This window comes from Tachyglossus aculeatus, chromosome 9, assembly GCF_015852505.1.
Source record: "Tachyglossus aculeatus isolate mTacAcu1 chromosome 9, mTacAcu1.pri, whole genome shotgun sequence".
Classification (NCBI taxonomy): Eukaryota; Metazoa; Chordata; class Mammalia; order Monotremata; family Tachyglossidae; genus Tachyglossus; species Tachyglossus aculeatus.
The window spans coordinates 9,049,416-9,063,459 of record NC_052074.1 but is presented as its reverse complement, the minus strand read 5'-3'; the positions used below and the strand labels follow the sequence as shown (position 1 = coordinate 9,063,459).

At 44.0% G+C, this 14,044-nt stretch overlaps 1 protein-coding gene across 9 annotated transcripts in view; it reads right to left on the bottom strand.

Annotated features, from left to right (window-relative positions):
* Positions 1 to 10,544: 10,544 nt before the first annotated feature.
* The window catches only part of KIAA1841 (KIAA1841 ortholog), a 47,912-nt gene continuing 44,412 nt past the window's right edge, over positions 10,545 to 14,044 (bottom strand). For 8 of the 9 annotated variants that reach the window (XM_038751148.1, XM_038751147.1, XM_038751144.1 and 5 more), the window contains 2 exons: positions 13,052 to 13,132; positions 10,545 to 10,905 (listed from right to left, as the gene is read on the bottom strand). The gene's annotated coding sequence lies outside the window, so the exon portion shown is untranslated. Of the gene's footprint in view, positions 10,906 to 11,206; positions 12,063 to 13,051; positions 13,133 to 14,044 lie in introns of those variants that run through there. The other variant, XM_038751141.1, reaches the window with a different exon arrangement.

The window sequence follows — 14,044 nt, the reverse complement described above, 5'->3', positions numbered from 1 at the left end:
CAGTGAAGTGGCTTGCCCAAGGTCACACAGCAGACACGTAGAGGAGCTGGGATCCGCGCGCCCGCCGCTCCTCAGGGCGCCTTCGCTCCCGCCCTCGTACCCGCCGCTCCCCAGGGCAACCTCGCGCCCACCCGCGCGCCCGCCGCTCCTCAGGGCGCCCTCGCGCCCATAATAATAACAATGATGACATTTGTTAAGCGCTTGGGGTGGGGGGGGGGGGATGCAAGGTGATCAGGTTGTCCCACGTGGGGCTCACAGTCTTCATCCCCATTTTACAGACGAGGTAACTGAGGCGCAGTGAAGTGGCTTGCCCAAGGTCACACAGCAGACACGTAGAGGAGCTGGGATCCGCGCGCCCGCCGCTCTTCAGGGCGCCCTCGCTCCCGCGCTCGTGCCCGCCGCTCCTCAGGGCGCGCTCGTGCCCGCCGCTCGTGCCCGCCGCTCCTCAGGGCGCGCTCGTGCCCGCCGCTCGTGCCCGCCGCTCCTCAGGGCGCCCTCGCGCGCGCCCTCGCGCCCCCAACTTGAAAACCGCGCCCTTAATGAACAACGGCCCACTGGGTCTAAACAGTAGCCACCTCTGACCCAAAGGAGAGGCGAATTCATTCATTCATTCATTCATTCAATCGTATTTATTGAGCGCTTACTGTGTGTAGAGCACCGGACTAAGCGCTTGGGAAGGACAGTCGGAAACAGAGGCGGTCCCTACCCAACAACGGGCTCCCAATCTAGAATGGGGTGACGGGGCTAATCGATCGGTCGGTGGCCTTTATAATAATAATAATAATGTCGTTTGTTAAGCGCTTACTATGTGCCAAGCACTGTTCTAAGCGCTGAAGTACAAGTTGGCAACATTTAGAGACGGTCCCTACCCAACAGTGGGCTCACAGTCTAGAAGGGGGAGACAGAGAACAAAACAAAACATGTTAACAAAATAAAATAAATAGAATAAGTATGTACAAATAAAATAGAGTAATAGATACATACAAACATATGTATATATAGGTGATGTGGGGAGGGGAAGGAGATAAGGTGGGGAGGATGGAGAGGGGAAGGAGGGAGCTCAGTCTGGGAAGGCCTCCTGGAGGAGAAGTTGTCCCCCGTGGGGCTCACAGTCTTCACCCCCATTTGACAGATGAGGGAACTGAGGCCCAGAGAAGTGAAGTGACTTGCCCAAGGTCACCCAGCTGACGAGAGGCGGAGCCGGGATTGGAACCCATGACCTCTGACTCCCAAGGCCAGGCTCTTTCCACAAAGCCACACTGCTTTCTTTATTTGAGCACTTACTGTCCGCCATGTGATGTTGGGCAAATCCCTTCACTTCTCTGGGCCTCAGTTCCCTCATCTGGAAAAGGGGGATGAAGACTGTGAGCCCTATGTGGGACAGGGACAGCATCCAACCTGATTATCTTCTGTCTATCCGAGTGCTTTGAACAGTGTCTGACACATAGTGGGCACTTAATAATAATAATGTTGGTATTCGTTAAGCGCTTACTATGTGCCAAGCACTGTTCTAAGCACTGGGGTAGGTACAAGGCAATCAGGTTGTCCCACCTGGGGCTCACAGTATTCATCCCTATTTTACAGATGAGGGAACTGAGGCCCAGAGAAGTTAAGTGACTTGCCCAGGGCCACACAGCTGACGAGTGGTGGAGCCGGGATTAGAACCCATGACCTCTGGCTCCCCAGCCTATGTTCTTTCCCTTGAGAAACGCTGCAAATACCATTATTACTGTACCAAGTTTTTGGGAGAGTACAGAATAACAGAATCAGTAGACATGTAACACCCCTTCCACCCCACCAAGACTGTGAGCCCGTTGTGGGCAGGGATTGTCTCTATTGCTGAATTGTACTTTCCGAGCACTTATACAGTGCTCTGCACACAGTAAGCGCTCAATAAATACAATTGAATAAAGGGATGAATGTTCCCTGCCCATAAGCTGTCAGTCCAGGGTTGGAAAAGAAACCAGAGGAACTTACTGCAGTTTTTCTGCTTACTTCGAAAATACAGTCATGAATTCTCATCGGAAGGAGGAAGAGGAGTTGGCTCTGGGCTTCCTGGCGGCAGAGGGCAACCAGCTTAGCCCTCCGCTGCCATCGGCCAGCGAAACTGTTTCTAGGACCCGTCTGAAGGCGTGTGAGATCCCCATCTGCTTGTGCCCTGGCCCCCTTTGCTGTCCTTTCTTCCTTTTTATCTTGAGACCCGTTTGCCAAGGCAGGCCGCAGAAGAGCCAGTGTTATGGGGCCTCTTCAGGACAGGCAACCTGTCATTATCAGGGTGGGCGAGAATTTGGGATGGGGCACTGGGGGAATCCGGTTTCCATAAACCAGTGGAATTTTTTAGGGGAAAAAAGGCAATTTAAAAAGGAATTCTGCAAAACTGCAACAAGCAACATATCAAAACCCACTGTAGTCTTTCTTAAAATAAGAGCAAATGACAGGATGTAAATTCATCAATGAGGCTCAAGGCATCTCTCCGCAGAGGACAGACAGTTTGCTGTGTAGAGAAGCCTCAAAGAGAGTGTGTGTTGGGCAAGGCTTACCAGGCTGAATGACATGGTGAATAACATAACTGATATAACGGAATTATCCACGACAACATTTTATTTGGTCTGGCCCTCTGAAGGTCCAGACTAAACAAAATCCTGAATACAGGTGTAATTTTAAAAATGATCACCATAAGCACAGATATTTAATCCGCAGTTGCACAGATTCAAAGCAGTTGCACAGATTCAAAGAACTTAATTCCCAGTTTAAAATAATTTCATTAATGGGGGAACCATGCTTAGGTATATTTTTAAAATTCCAGGAACTCAGGTTTAATTTTAGAAAAGTTATTTGACTTTGACATTACAAAGGACTAAAAAGATCAATTCCTTTGTTTATTTTTCTGAATTTTACCATGAATCTTATAGCAAGTCTTTTTATAAAATGGTGAGATTTTTGAGATTTTTCACTAGCAGCATCTTCAGTGTAATTTGTTTCAAGATTAGAAACACTGCTTTCATCTGGATCCAAAACAGCTACAATTTCAGAAAACCTCACTTCTTTCCGTTCTTTCTTTGGGTGAGAAATTACGGTAGAATGTGTGTGGGGAGCATCTTGGTCTTCATCCTTTTTGAGCGTGGGGAATGTCTGCAAGAGAGGCATAGACTTTGTGAAGTATCATGGGTTGAGAGAAATAGTATAAATATATATTATATAAGTAACATAATGGACATATATACATAAATATAACATGCTGATTTTCAAGTAATTACTCAAACAGCATAATTGCTTTTAAATAAATATTTAAACTTTTTTTTTCACCTGCAGAGAGTGCCCTGTCCTATGTAACAAATTAAATCGAAAGAAAAACACCCTTGGTTAAAACATGCCTATGCCCAATTTAAATATCTGTAGCTTTGGAGCCATCCCAGAAATCAGAGTTTTTCCAAATTCTCTTTCCTGTCGAGAACAGATTATCTCCAGTGAACCATTAGTTTTCGGGTCCCTGTCTCAAGTGGAAAAAGACGTTACCTTTTCTACCGGGGGTTCTGTAGCCAGCTTGGATTTTTTAAATTTCTTCAGAGCTACACTTTCATCCTCTTCATTAAGGCTACCCAAGAGAAGATCAGCCAGAGACTGCCACCCTTCTTATTCCTTGGTTTCCTCCGAATTTTGTCCATCCAAAGCCTCCAATTGGAAATTACTGAAAAGAGTTTTCTATCTTTGAAAACTAGCATTGCTCAAGACTTTACAGCGTTGATCATTGTCATAGACTAAAAACTACATGGCCTCTAACATAACAAGCTTTACACTTGTCTTCATGTTTCCTTGAATCATGTGGACTTAAGCATTTATCATCATCCACTACATAAGGAATTTGGGTAATTTCCCCTGAATCTTCAAGTAAAGCTTTTTCTTTGTTTCTGAAAATGAGAAATGCACAAAAATCCAGAGGGATCCTAATTTTAGGACCTGGCATTGTAGTACATCAGCAGTTTTTGAGCTGTGGCAGCATTCGTCCTCAGAGCTCTCCGCCCACCAGGCCACCTGCAGAAACCACCAGGAACCCGGACTTCTCTCCCACTTGGTTATCCTGGGGTCTTTTCTCCTAGCCTGGCCTTTGTGAGCAGGACCAGGAAGGAGTTAATCTGGAGCAGGATTCAGCCAACATGACTTTTAGAACGTAAGCTTGTTGTGGGCGGGGGACCTGTCTACTAACTCTGTTATACTGTCCTCTCCCAAGCACTTAGCACAGTGTTCGGCACACAATAAGCACTCAATAAATACGATTGACTGATTGTTGGGATGACTTTGTTTGTGGCTGTTGACCACAGGTCAGCCTGGGAGATAAGAAGCCTGTAAATGGCTCCTTCAGCCATGCTGTCCCTGCTACTCTTTGTCTTCTTCACTGGTGTGGTTTTGTTTTTATGAACTAAGACCTCCAACCTCCCAGCTGTGAGGTCCCTGAGGTTCCGGAATCAAACCCTGTTTATTCTTCACTATATTTTCCTTCGAGGCTTTGTGCAGTTTTTTAAATAAGTCGGGGTGGACACAGTCCCTTCCCACATGGGACTCACAGTGTCTGCCCCCATTTTACAGATGAGGAACTGAGGCACACAGAAGTGACGTGACTTGCCCAAGGTCACATAGCATATGAGCTGGCAGAGTTGGGATTAAAAACCAACAACGTTCTGACTCCCGGGGCCAAGCTCTAGCCACTATACCATGTTACAATACATGTATGGAAAGAAATGATTTAACTCATCTTCAAGGAAAATTAGCACCACTAGATTGTTAACTCCTTGTCTACCGATTTTACTGTGCTCTTTCAAACACATAGTATAATTCTCTGCACACAGTAGTGCTTAATATTGCTTGACTACCACCTGAAACCTAGATCTGCCATCATTTCTATTTGCTCTCCCTTCTGTATCACCTACTCACTTGGATTTGTATCCCTTAAGCACTTGTTATTCACTCCACCTGCACAAGATTTCCATATGTGCCCGTATACTCTCCCAATTACCCAGTCCTCCTTTAGACTTTGTGCTCCTTGTGGGCAGGGAACGTGTCTATCACCTCTACTGTACCGTACCCTCTCAAGTGTCTAGCACAGTGCTTGGCACATAGTAAGGCACTCAATAAATACCACTGATTGTATCGTACTCCCCCAAGTGCTTAGTACAATGTTCTGTACTTAATAAGTGCTCAATAAATAGCATTGATTGATTGAGGATTAATACATAGAGAGCTATACCTTTGACTGTAACAGCCACAAGTGCAACAAAAACGAAGAGGATGCAGCCCAGAAGGACACTGAGAACAATAGTTGCTATGAATTCAGAGGAAGCAGAGTCTGCAGGGGGTTTTTCCACTGAAAAAGTCACAGACGGCCCAAATATTTTTTCTAGCTGAGTTTGAATTTGTTTCTCTTGTTCTTCGAGTTTTCTGGAGACAGAAAAACAAGACCATATATAAAAGGCTTCAAAGAACTAATAGGCCAGAAAGCCATGCTTTGCGGTCTTTTCAACCCTGATTGGAACTTTGCATGCCTTGTCAGAGACCTGGGATGTGCACGGCTTGGAATCTTGCTCACAAAGCTGCTGGGGTAATCGTCCCCATCACCCTAAGCTTTTATTGATCTAAAATCCCTGCAGGACTTCAGAGTTGGCAAGAGGCTCTTCACCGCCAATGGCTGTTCACTCCTGCAGTCTTTCTCCTGAAGCCCCCGCCAAAAGACATAGTTATTCAAAGTTGTGACCCCCTCAAACCCCACCCTAGGCCAGCTCCCAAGCCCTAAATGAAAGTCTAGGTCAAGACTAAAGTAACGGGGTGACAGGATAACAAGAATTTAGATTGTCAATATGTTTTAACTCATTATTGTTCCTTGCTGGAACCACCACTATGCCATATCTGCAAATAGGGCAAACCAAATGGTAGGTTGCAAAAGTGTGATGGAGGTGGTCTAGGCCTCAGTGGGATTAACAAAATATGGCTCAGAAAATTAATATGACTTTTCGTCTACATAGATAGGAGGACAATCTTGAGGTTGTGGTCCTCAAGCAGGACACAGTCCTAAGAGATTATATTCACTCAGGAGTCTCCTGATGGGCTGGGAATCTGCCCAATAAGAACAACCATCATAGGATCCTGGCAGCTCTGCAGTCCTTCTCTTTCCCCTGTCATTAGTCTTAGAATCTGGGGCACTGGCAGGGAAGCAGATGAGGGCAGAAGGGAGAAAAAGCCAGTGAAATCCTTGCAAACATTAGGATAGGCGTTAATGTTTCGTTATCCCGTGAGACTTAGACCAGGGCACAACATTTTTCTACTCCAAAATACCCTTCCACAAATACACCCACGCACTGCAGGCAGAGCCCCAGTTGATACATCCGGGTTGTGTCAGTGAAAATGAATGAAAGAGTTTACAGTTTACAGTTGCACACAAAAAGGTCTCTTTGTTTGGATGCCTCGAGATCTGAGCTGCCATGGGACCCCATGTGCTCTCGGAGATGCTGGGAGCCCAACGGCTGATCATACGCTCACCTTTCCACTTCCCCCGATGGCACTACTTGGGATTTCTGCTCGACCGCAATGATCTTCATACATGTCATCCCATCACCACTCCTGGTTCTTCTTTCTCTGGCAACTGAGTACAAGTCAATGATGTACAAGGTCCACGTGAGGTTTTCCTCTAGAACCCTGACACAAGACAGAGAAAAACTAGTAGGCCAGATCAATGTACATACACTAAGTCATTACAGAAAATGATAATATTAATAATAACTATGGTATTTGTTAAGCGCTTACTATGTGCGGAGCACTGTTCTAAGCACTATGGTAGGTACGAGTTAGGTTGGATACAGTCCCTGTTCTACATGGGGCTCACTCTCTTACCCCCATTTTACAGATGAGACAACTGAGGCACAGCGAAGCTAAGTGACTTGCATTTCCCCTAGCTGTAGTTTATTTTAATGTCTTGTCTCCCCCTCTGGACTGTAAACTCCTTGTCGGCACGGAGCGTGCCTATCAATTCCACTGTCTTGTACTTTCCCCAAGCACATAGTACAATGCTCTACACATAGAAAGGATTTAATACCACTGATTGATTCATACAAAATACATTTTGGAGGAAAAATAAAATTATTATTTTCATAGTGGACCAAAAAACAGGTTACTCAGATGCCCTACACTCAAAAGGAAATCAGGATTCTCTTTGTGCACCTTAATCAAGTTGCTACATAACATTTTAACTGAAATTTGAACATGGGCAGTCTGCATTGTACTTTCAGAATAAACATTCATTCCGTGTGTCCCTCCTATTTCTGGAATTCTCAACAATACAAGTTTTTCATCATAACCTGACCAACTCACAAACTGAAGCTTGTCTAAAATGTATTCCACCATTTCCACCCCACAGAAAATAACAAAGGAAAACTAAGGTTGGAAATGGTTCATATGTTGGACAGAATAATGCACAGAGTAATATTGTCTGCCTGGAAATACCAAAAAATGGTCAAAATCTCCTCCTTACACCCACAGTGGTTCATGCTGTGAGTCCTCGACCTTGCTGGTCTGTCGCCTCAGCTGTCAGGGAAAGCGTTCCCTTCTTACTTCCCGCTGATACCACAAAAATCTGCCCTGAATTTTCATCTATGTCAAACGTGGTAGTGAGATCATCCAGTTTGTAGCACAGTGATCCGTTGACCCTTAAATCTGGATCTGTGGCCTGGGAAACAAAATCAAGTCTCGGGGAAGATCATTATCTTTGAGTATGCTTTCCTGCCAGTGGCGGCTGGCTCACCTTCTTGGGGAAATGGGTTTGAATTATGCCTTGGTGATATGAAAGTCTGGGCAGATTGACGGCAGTGGCTTAAAATGAATTCCCAAAGATGCTTCATTTGCAATATTCCCTCTTCCCACCACCGGTGGTTACTACTACTACTAATAATGATGGTATTTGTTAAGCACTTACTATGTGCCAAGCACTGTTCTAAGCACTGGTTTTCACACCCCCAGAAGAGGCAGAGAGTGGGCGCATCCCTCCGCTCTGATCTCCCCATTCTCCCGGTTCACTAGGCCAGTGTTTGGAGGAAGCCTTCTTGGGCTGCTGGGCTCTGAAAATGAGGTGGTGCTGGGAGAACGGAGCTGTGCTGCCATTTCTTCTTTTCCCACTCTCTCCTGTGTTGCCTTTGCATTTGGATTTGCACCCTTTATTCCCCCCTCCCTCAGCCTCACAGCACTTCTGTATATATCTGTAATTTATTTACTTATATCCATGTCTGTACCTCCCTCTAGACCGTAAGCTTGCTGTAGGGAACGTGCCTACCAACTCTGTTATACTTTAGTCTCCAAGCCCTTAGTACAGTGCTCTGCACACAGTAAGCACTCAATAAATACAGCTGATTAGTGATTGCTGCTTCAGTGTCAGTGATGCAGGGTTCTGGGGGACACTGTGGAAGCAGCAGAATCCCTGCTCCCATACAGCTACTCATTCCCCTCTCTTCCCCTTCCCCCAAACCTCACGCACCCTTTGTAGACCTCAGCCAAACCTGCAGCCTGGATAATCAGCTCCTGAATAATCATCGTACACAAAGAACAGAAATCTACTGCATTGAATTACTGGGAATCTGCAGAGAACGGAGCTTGGGACTCTAGCGGAGTAGTATCTGTTCAAAAATGATGGGGCTTCATTTACATCTTTAACCCAAACTTTTAGCCGTGCCACATTTTTATCAAAGAGACCTTTATGAAACATGAGAACAACGAAACGATTCTATTCACAGTCATTCTCGTAAAGCTGCATTGTACTGTTGGGTATGTGCTTTTGCTAACATTGGTTCACTGCTTAAATGTTTCCAACTAATAGATGGAAAAAAACCTTAAAAATACCAGAAGAAAGCAGATTTGGAGGGCAGGCATTCCAAAACATACTAAATGTAGATTAAAGACAGAGTGAAATGAGACAAATGGGAGGAAAATAAAATACGGTTGAGAACAGAAGCAACGACATGAATGGGGAGAGGCATTCCTCAAGCCTATAGGGCACAGTAAAAACCCATAAGCATCAGTATCACCACTAATAATAATAATAATTGTGGTATTTGTTAAGGGCTTACCATGAGGCAAGCACTTCTCTAAGCTCTGGGTTATATTCAAGGTAATTAGGTTGGACATAGTCCATGTCCCGCAGTGGGCTCCCAGTCTTAATCTCCTCTAGACTGTAAACTCGTTGTGGGCAGGGAATGTGTCTGTTTATTGTTATAGTGTACTCTCCTAAGCGCTTAGTATTGTGCTCTGTACACAATAAACGCTCAATAAATACGGCTGATTGAATGAATTAATCCCCATTTTACAGATGAGGTAACTCAGGCACAGAGAAGTACAAGCGCTTAGTACAGTGCTCTGAACACAGTAAGCACTCACTCACTCAATCAATCGTATTTATTGAGCGCTTACTGTATGCAGAGCACTGTAGTAAGCGCTTGGGAAGTACAAGTGGGCAACACATAGAGACGGCCCCTACCCAACAGTGGGCTCACAGTCTATAAGACTCAATAAATACGATTGAATGAATGAAGTGACTTGCCCAAGGTCATACAGCAGACATGGGGCAGAGTCGGAATTAGAACCCACATCCTCTGACACCCTGGCTCGTGATCTTCCCACAAGACCACGCTGCTTCCCTGCATTTGCGGGACGGGGACTATGTCTGAATCCATAATCTTATATATGATATATCTACCTAAGATAAAAGGTTATGGATTCAGACATAGTCCCTGTCCTGCAAATGCCTCACAATCTATTTTATCCACCTTTAAGATGGAAACTGAGGTGCAGAGAGGTAAAGTGACTTGTCCAAGGCCAGAGCAGAGCTGGGACTCAAGCCCAGGTTCTCTGATTCCCCATCCTAGGCGACATTTATCCTGGTTTTCCTCCTACCTCTCCCTCTCTAACCGCTCTTACTCGGTCACCTTTGTTGCTTCTTCCTCTCACTTCAGGATGTCCTTCAAGGCTTGAAGAAATGTATTGATTTTTGATACCTTGTCATCGAGTGGTTTTGAGCCTTGCATCAGCTGAATAGTGCTCACCAGTTGTACATTTCTGAGTTTGCTCTCCCAGAAAAGTAAGTGGAAGGAAAAGAGTGGAAAAAACGTACCTGACTTCTGGACTTCTGAGGTGGGACAAGACCTTTCAGTCGCCTTAACAACAATGGAATATTTAGGAGTCTCCTTGTAGTCTAAATTGACTGTCGTTTTTAGCTGCCCGCTTTTCCCATCCAAATTAAAATGTCCTGAAAGAACACAATAAAATACATTAGCCAGATTTATCATGAATTTCCTCATCACTGCTCTCTAAGTTCTTGCTGGGCATCTTTTCCAGAGTGCTTAAGGGCACTAGATCACTAAAAGTTAATTTTTTTCTCTAACAAGTATTCCCCTCCACCTTAGCCCTCCAGAGCTGTTACCAAAATCACACAGGAGAGGGTTTATTATTCTATTCTATGATGAACCCCAACAGAATGCCTAGGGGTATCCATCAGTAGTCTGACATTGGTCCTGGCCTGAGAAGAGCTAACAATTCCAAGGGACCTTATTGGTGGTTTATTTCTTTGCTTTTTTCAGAACACTTGAAAGGTTGATAAAATAATAATCTAGTGAATAATGTTAATAAACCCAGCATATCATTTGATTCCTGATGATCCTGATTCTTTATTCAAAAAGCCACAAACCTTGGCAACAAGCAAGAGAGGCAGCTTACCATTGTGTTTTTCCTTCTCCATTTAAAGTACGTAAAACAAAGTGCCACTCACCAAGTTCATTGCCAGCTACAATTTTGTAATCAATTTGTTTCCCCGACGTTTCGGCCACCACAAAAGTGTGAACTACATATCCAACTCCTGTATTTTCTGTCACATTCATGCTAAATGTGGAGACAAAGGCGATAAATGTGATTTTCAGTTGGTCAGGTTAGCAAACAGAGCTTGCATTCACCAAAAATTGTGCCAGGTTTCCAAAGCTGAAATAATTCTTTGTCCACTGAATTTTCTAACTCTACATCTTAGTTGATCAACTTTTGTCCTGGGAAATAATCAGGAGCGATCCTTCAGCTCTTAACTATCCCACAGAGTTCAAAGGGTTTCAGCAAAAGAGAAAACAAAGCAAATTCACCAAATTGCACCAGATGATCTCACCTCATTTCATTCTGATCAAACTGGGGGGCAAATGGACGGTTGTCCGTCACGTTCAATGTGATCTCGGCAGTCTCATTTAATGGAGGGGAACCTCTATCTTTGGCCATCACCATCAAAAGGATCTCTCCATACACCGACAGTTTTCCAATGACTAGGATTCTCCCTTCATTTGGATTCTCAATGAGGAAATTCTGGCTGATTGTAACATCAGGGAGTAGAGAATACTCTACCACGGCATTGTCCCCCTTCAATGAAGCACAATTCAAGGTCACATTTTATGGAGTCAGTTCTCTCCCAGCTGTGTTCTTTCTGTGTTTTCAAAATATCACCTTCTCAGTACTTAACAGGAGTTTTGCTATGCAGTGCTCAGGTAGACTAAAGTCTTCTAGTCAACCTACGGCTCTTCTGGGTTCAGAGAGATGAGAGCTATGTGCTGCAACAGCATCACAGTCTAGCTTGTCCCAGGAAACATTTCAAAAGAAAAATGTCTGAAATCACAAAAGGAGAGTCAGGCCTCTTGGGGAGCCCATGGATGGCCGCACGGAATGAAAGAATCACAGAGTTCAAGAGCTGAAAGGGATTTCTTTTGTAAATTAGAAACGCAAAGATGGATCCCTCCCCGCCAATTTGGATGAAGGGAGCCTGATTCAGGATTTTCTCAAAGATTGAGTTTTTTGACAAATGAATTATTTTATGACATTGTTGATGATTTTCCTCACCTGCCTGAAACTCCCTCCCAATTCAAATCAGTCAGATGGCAGTTCTCCCCATCTTCAAAGCCCATCTGAAATTACTTCACCTCTAGGAGGCCCTCTCTAATTAATTTCTAATACTCTCTCAACTGCCACTTCGACACGTTTGTACCAACAATTGGTTGTGCTACATCCTGTAACCAGAAAGGCAAAGGAATTTTTTTTAAATAATCTTCTGACAAAGAGTAAAATAAATACAAGTAAATATATTAAAGGTGATTGCTGCAGATACATCAACATAGTACACTGCAATCAAGGAAGGATTATAGATACTTACAGATTCTCTGTAAGGACTATGAAACAAGGAGGCAAAAGCAAAAACAGTCGTAAGCACTGTGAAACAGCAAATAAGACAGCACAATAATAAATAATAAATAATGATGGTATTTGTTAAGCGCTTACTATGTGCAAAGCACTGTTCTAAGCACTGGGGAGGCTACAAGGTGATCAGGTTGTCCCACGGGGGGCTCATAGCCTTCATCCCCATTTTACAGATGAGGTAACTGAGGCCCAGAGAAGTTAAGTGACTTGCCCGAAGTCACACAGCTGACAATTGGCAGAGCCGGGATTTGAACCCATGACCTCTGACTCCAAAGCCCGGGCTCTTTCCACTGAGCCACGCTACTTCTCAGTACCAGTACCAGTCTTTGTGTGTGAACTACGTAGGACTGTAGGTCCTGCATTTATCTTTTCAGGCACAGTGAACTTAACTGTTAGTGACATCTTCTTCGAATATGTTGGATTACTATACATAAAATAGATACAGATGAAGATTATTACTCCAGGCCACCACTTATTCTTGGACAAAATCAAATAGCTCGGAAGCAGCGTGGACTTGTGGAACAGAGGACAGGTCTGGGTCTACCACTTGGGCAAGTCAGTTCACTTCTCTGTGTCTCAGTTGCCTCATCTGTAAAATGGAAATTAAGACTGTGAGCCCCATGTGGGAGATGGACTGTGTCCAACCTGATTACCCTGTATCACATCATGTAGCACAGTGCCTGGCACGTAGTAAGCACTGAAGAAATACCATAAAGAACACAGGTACTTGGATCTGACCAACTCTTCTGTGAGATTCTGCAGAATACAGGTAGAAGCTATAGCAGCTTAGGTGGGCACTTACCTCATCCCCATCTATGGCTTCCACGGTTATGACGTCGGAAGCTACAGGATTAACCATATTCTCAGTGGCAGAATAATCATCCTGAGTAAAACGTAGAAATTAGAAATTAGAAATTAATTAGAGAGGGCCTCCTAGAGATGATTTGATGAAAAAATCATCAAATTTAACTAGAGTCTCATGACTAATATAGCATCCTAGTATGTGTTCATGACAATGGCATTAGTGCAAGTTGCACTTTTAGGACAATGTAAAACTTATTTTAAACATTAAAAAGTCAGTACATTTTAAGATGGTCACTATTTAATAGATGTTCCTCTGTTTCCCATTAAACTTAAAATACCCATCCACTGACTAAAGTTAAAACTGAATTGGATTAAAAAGAGTAGCTGGTAAGAAAGAAATGCAGTGCATTCCACTTATGTGCCTGGAATTCTAATCCCAGGCAAGAAATCTCGAGAATCATGATCATATTTTGGGAATCCCAAACTAGACATGACCAAGATGGCCAATCTTAGGAAATGTCTGCGAATGAATTATCAGGCAGGAAGAGTATCAAAACCTGGAGTCTCCACAGAAGCAAAAATCAAATAGGCCCTGGAGTCTGAAGCTGTATGAACAGGCAGAGAAGCTGGAAAAAATCTTCCTGGGCCAAAGCTGAGAGTAGAGGAGTGGGAATTGCAGGCTCTGGACTTCAGGGCCATCCACTTCCTAGGGAAATTGAGCCCTGGCATACTTTGGTGGAACCATATCTTGTATTTGACATTAGTCAAGTAAGGTCGTCAGGGATGGAAAACCTTTTTGTGTGGAAGAGCAGAAAAAAATGAAACCTTTGAGTAGCTGATGCACAAAGAGCCAATCATCTAATTTAAACATACATTAATGTAGCTTACTTCATTATGAATCTGGTTTAAATACCCAATCCCCTCCCCTAGCTCTGGACAGCTCCTGTTCAGTGGATGAACCAAAGACCAAGTTCTCTTTCAGGAAAGAGGA